This window comes from Theropithecus gelada, chromosome 9 (genome assembly GCF_003255815.1).
Source record: "Theropithecus gelada isolate Dixy chromosome 9, Tgel_1.0, whole genome shotgun sequence".
NCBI classification, from domain to species: domain Eukaryota; kingdom Metazoa; phylum Chordata; class Mammalia; order Primates; family Cercopithecidae; genus Theropithecus; species Theropithecus gelada.
In genome coordinates, this window is record NC_037677.1 from 95,981,221 (window position 1) to 95,986,959 (window position 5,739).

A 5,739-nucleotide genomic window follows, 5' to 3' on the forward strand; every position below is an offset into this window, starting at 1 on the left:
TATTTCTAAAATCATGTTTTAGTATATTACTGGTTTACTAGTTGTGTTTAAAAAGAACATGGGAGGTCATTGTTCCTGTGATAAAGTCACAGTATTTGTTTTTTGACATCATATTCATTTCCATGACAACAGTTCCAAGTTCCAAACACAGAAACATCTTGCTCTAGAAATGGAAGAGGCATGGGGCCTACAGAGAATTACATAACAATGTCAAAATTGTTTAAAGGGGTAAGGTTGTGTGTGTGTCTTTTAATCTTTTGCGTGACTAAAGAAATGAGTCTCCAACTTTTTCAATCAATAATCTTTTTTTTGTATCTAAGCTTTGTAGGCTTTTCCTTTTTTAAGATGGAGTCTCTGTTGCCAGGCTGGAGTGCAGTGGCGTGATCATAGCTTATCACAGCCTCAAATTCCTGGGCAAAAGCAGACCTTCTACCTCAGCCTCCCAAGTAGCTGGGATTATAAGCACAACCCACCTGCTGGCTAGTTTTCGTTTTTTGGTATTTTTTTTGTTTGAGTTGGAGTTTTGCTCTTGTTGCCCAGGCTGGAGTGCAATGGTGTGATCTCGGCTCCCCGCAGTCTCCGCCTCCTGCATTCAAGTGATTCTCCTGCCTCAGCCTTCCAAGTAGCTGGGATTACAGGCATGTGCCACCATGCCCGGCTAATTTTACATTTTTAGTAGAGACGGGGTTTCTCCATGTTGGTCAGGCTGGTCTCGAACTCCCAACCTCAGGTGGTCCGCCCACAGCCTCCCAAACTGCTGGGATTACAGGCATGAGCCACCGCACCCAGCCAGTTTTCATTTTAACCTTAGTTTAACTCCATTCCATAACAATACCAGTGTTTCTTTTTTTCATGATTCATTCATTCATTTATTCATTCATTCCATAAATATTTATTGGCCATCTACTATGCTCTAGCATTGCACTAGGTGCTAAGAATAACATAGTGAACGAAAAGACAAAATCCCTTTCTTCACGGATTGTAATCTAATGGGAAAACAATAGGAGTATTGCACAAGTAAAATACTAAGATTACTAAACTGTAACCATATATGAGTGCTACAGATCTTAGTAATCTGAGATTACTAAGATACAGCCATGGTAAGTGCCACATATCTTCATGGAAAAAGTCCATGAAAGCATAAAATAGAGGGAATTAATTTAGTTGAGGCCAGTTCTTTACCCCTCAGAATCTTCCACCCAGCACGGATAGTATTCCACTTCTAATTCCTACCCCAGCTATACCTCTTAGACCTTACAGTTTGCACATATGACAAAGTTCTGGAGTCCATGTTGGCAGCCAATGTTTTCAAGAGAAAATGGCCCATTAAAAATAATATTTTTAATTTATTGTCTTGTCACTTTATTATTGCTTCTAGCTTTTTTCCCAAAAGACAAAAATATCACTTTAAAAATCTAATTTGCATTCATAAGATATAAGTACTTTTATCTTTGTGTTTCTGTTGGGAAATGTGAAGAATGAGACATTTCCTGTAAGAATAACATAGATTTTTATCAAGTTAAAGACACAAATATCAAGAGAAGGTAGAACCAGAAACATCTATTTGTGTTTGTTATTCTTATTCTACATAGGACAAGAATCTCCAAAGGTTAAAAGGAAAACATACTGGCACTGCCCAAAGAGGACAGCCCTGTCATTGGTGGTACGTGGACACCACCGAGTGACACGCAGCATCTCCTTCATGTGTGATGGGCATGGGGGCCAGAGCTAGGCAGCAGATTCTCCTCTGGAAGACCATTGTGTCAAAAGAGCAGGTAATGGGCACAGACAGGTCAAGCTCAGAGTTGGGGCCTCTGGTTCCCCCAAGGGAGGACTGGGCTGTGAGTGAGGCATGGAAAGCAGTGCAATGAGAACTAAAGGGTCCATGAGCTCCATCAGCATCCCCCAGAAGGGAAGGTTATATATAGTCAGAGGCAAGAAACAATATTGGAAAAGCTCCAGAATTATAGATGGTGTGACAACCAACAGCTTAGAATGCCTTTAATGCCATATTCAGGACATGCCCCTGTTTAGGGCAAGGGACCCTAAGATGAAGGACACCCTTGCTTAGCTGATGTAGAGGAAGGGCTTCTTTGTCTCCCACCCTTCCCGACCCTGTATTTCCTTCTCCTTTGTTATGGCAAGTATTTATCATTTCAATGACATATAGTTTCTTCTAGGGAATTTCCTTCTTCCTTGTATTGAGCTGACTTTTATCTAGGTGCTCTAATCAAAGATTGGTCCTCAGACCAGCAGTATAGCGCCACCCAGGTGCTTGTTAGAAATGCAAAATCTCAGGCCCCACCCTGGGCCTACTAAATCAGGATCTGTGTTTTAAGATGATCCTCAGATTTTACCCAAGCACAGTAAATTAAGAAGCATCATTTTATCCCCTTGAGCTTCCTGGACTGTAAAATGGACAAGGTCATTCCTGATCCACCCTGCTCACAGCTTTGAAGGGAAGATGCTCTGAGACTTAAAAAAATAGTAGTAGTAGTAGTAGTAGTAGTAGTTGTTGTTGTTGTTTTTGGCTGGACGAGGTATGCCTGTAATACCAGCACTTTGGGAGGCTGAGGCAGGCGGATCACAAGGTCAAGAGATCGAGACCATCCTGGCCAACATGGTGAAACCCCGTCTCTACTAAAAATACAAAAATTAGCTGAGCATGGTGGCACGTGCCTGTAGTCCCAGCTACTGGGGAGGCTGAGGCAGGAGAATCACTTGAACGTAGGAGGCAGAGGTTGCAGTGAGCCGAGATCGCACCACTGCACTCCAGCCTGGTGACAGAGTGAGGCTCCATCTCAAAAATAAATAAATAAATAAATAAAGAGATCATTTTCAAAAGATAAAAGTGCCATAGAATTATTAAATACCAAATGTATTTGCACCTGGACAATTTGACTTATTCAAACTTTTTTAGAGTAAACAAAGATTAATCAATGACTATTTGTTTCCATAATTGGTTATATTAAATATTATCTTGAAATGTTCTAGAGTTCTATTTTATTTTGTTTAGATCAATGATTCTCAATCCTTGCTACACTAGAATTTTCTAAATTTTTCTGCAAGTCCAAAGTCTGAGCCCTATTCTCAAAAGATTCTGATTCAGTGGAAATGAATCTAACATACTGCCAGAGTTGAAAACCACTGATAGTGATGAGTCATGAGATGAGCAGAGTTAGATCCATTGTGTAATAAGCAAACACAGAAATGCTAAGGGGCTTAGCATTTCTAAATTGCTTGAAAAATATCGCTTGAGCTTTGCTACTGACCCTGCAAGGCTACCTCCAGGAATGTGTCCTGCCAAAATATTGTACAAAGATGTATGTGCCTGAAGGCTCGTGGCAACATTGTTTGTAATAACAAACATAATGGAAACAATTTTAATGTCCACCAATTAGTGAGTGATTACATAGGTAGGGCACATCCATATGACGCAGTACTGCACTGTTAAAATTAATGAGGCAGACCTATATGTACTGCTGTGGAAACATCTCCAAGATATATAATTAAGTAAAACAAAACACAGTTACATAACAATATGTGATACATGAACTCATTGATGTAAAAGCTAGTGCATATATACATGCACATATACATAAACGTCTAGAAAGATTACTGAAGGACGTGCACCAAATTGTTGACAGTGGTTACATCTGGGAATAGGAATGGGAAGGAAAGGGACATTTTGCTATGTAAACCTCTAAACATTTTACAACAAAAACATATTCATGTACTACTTGCGTAACTATTCAAAACATATTCCAGGGCTGTCAGCTGTCATACCATCTATAATCCTGGATAATAGACTATTTAAACTATTATTTTAATATTACGATTTTGAATGAATAATTCTATAATAAATAATATAGTGGTTGACAAAAAAAGCAAATCTAAATATAAACTCAAAACAAAAGCTCCTAGGACACGCGGGGTTTTTGTTATGGAGCCTGTCACTTCTTGACCCTCAGATGCCTGGGACTGTATTTCCCTGACTTCTCTGGACACCCTCCCTATCCAACGTTATGCTTAGCATTGACTCTAACAGCCTCTCTGGTTCCTTGGAAAACTCACCCAGGCAAGCACTGTACTTCTAGGAGGATCTTGATGTTAGTACTTTGTAAATTCTTCTTTGGTCCAGCCCTAAAAATCACTGGGGACAGACAGCCATCTACAACTCAGCCTCGCTGAGAGTTAGGTCGCCTCCATTTCAGGCAAGTGAGAAAAGTACACTGATTAAGCTGCAGGAGAAGGGATCTGCATCCTGTCTAGGAGAAATCCTCGAAGTCTGCTGTGATAGCTCTTCCTCTTTGAAATGGTGATTAAGCATTGGAAGTGCATAATGAGAGAAACTACTTATAAATCTGTGCCTCTCAGTTCCAGGCCATTTCTTTTTCTCTAGGAGAAAATCAAGGATTTTGCCCTAATGGCATTGGAACAAAGTCAGGGCCGAGGCAGGCCGACAGAGAGGGAGGCTTCCAGCCCGTGGCAGCCCTGCTGACAGCTCGTTAGGAACTGTCCCTCTCCAGCTCCTGTTTCATTTCTTCAAGTTACAAAGCCTGACAGAGTTTGATGGAAAAACCAAGGCGGTAATGTCCCCCGCGGCAGCCGAGGCCCTGCTCATCCATCTTTGTTTGACAGATACAGAGAGTAGATGTCACCTACAAAACATTTCACTCACCTGAACCAAGTGTGCCAGGATGGCCCTGTCGCCTTCAAAGGACCCAAAAGGAAGAATCCAGACCAAGGCTCGTCTACCATAATTGAGATTTCTCGCAAAAGAAAATCATTTTTAACAAGACAGTTGCTGCAAACCAAATGCTCATTCAAGTTCTCCTCAGAAAAGTACATATAATGCCTAATAATTCAAAGAAAGTTATACTTTGATTTACAAACATCTCTTCCAGGCTACATCCTCCAGCTGGTCTTTGAGGGCTGGCGACCATTTACGTTCTGAGAAGTCAGTCTGAAGTTCCACAAAGAGGGCCTGGGACTCTAATTTTGCTGGATTTTCAGAAAGGGGAGTGTAATGAAACAAAAATGCCTCTCCACTCCAGACAGCAGAGGCTGGGATGCATTGCTATCCCAAGGTCTCCTCAACTCAGCCTCTGTTAGTGGTTCTCCAACCTTAACGTACCTCAGAAAAATCTGTGAAGCAGACTTTTAAAATGATGTTTAAAAAGATGTTTAAAATACAGATCCTGATTCAGAAGATCTGGAGCAGGGCCAAGGAATAGACATTTTTAACAAACTCTCTAGGTGAATCTAGCTGCAGGTAATCCTGGGGCCCCTTTGAGAAGCAATGCTACTACCTGCAGCTGCCCAGGGCAGCACCTCCAGCCAGGGTTCCTAACAGCATCCTCAAGCAGCACCTCTTGGGGACAGCTCCCCTCCCCACTGGCTGCCAAGCCCAGACTTGGTTCTCAGCAGCTTTTCCTGTTAAAGGTAGAGCCAGTTCATCCTCAGGGTTCTTCTGAAGATAACAACAGTCCCCAGAGACCACTCCCTGAAGCAGAAGCATCTCCCAGAGACCATCCAGTGCCAACTTCTCGGATGCCCATCTGGAAGGCAACTCCCAATAAAGTCCCTGCTGAGCCCGATGCTGACACATGACTTTGTCATAGTAGCTGCTGATTTTAGCCAATTTGAAACCAGAGTTCAACTCTTAACCATTGTATCACCTTGCTCATATTCGTAATAACAGTAATTCATACAACAATTATGATGGGACTATTAAGT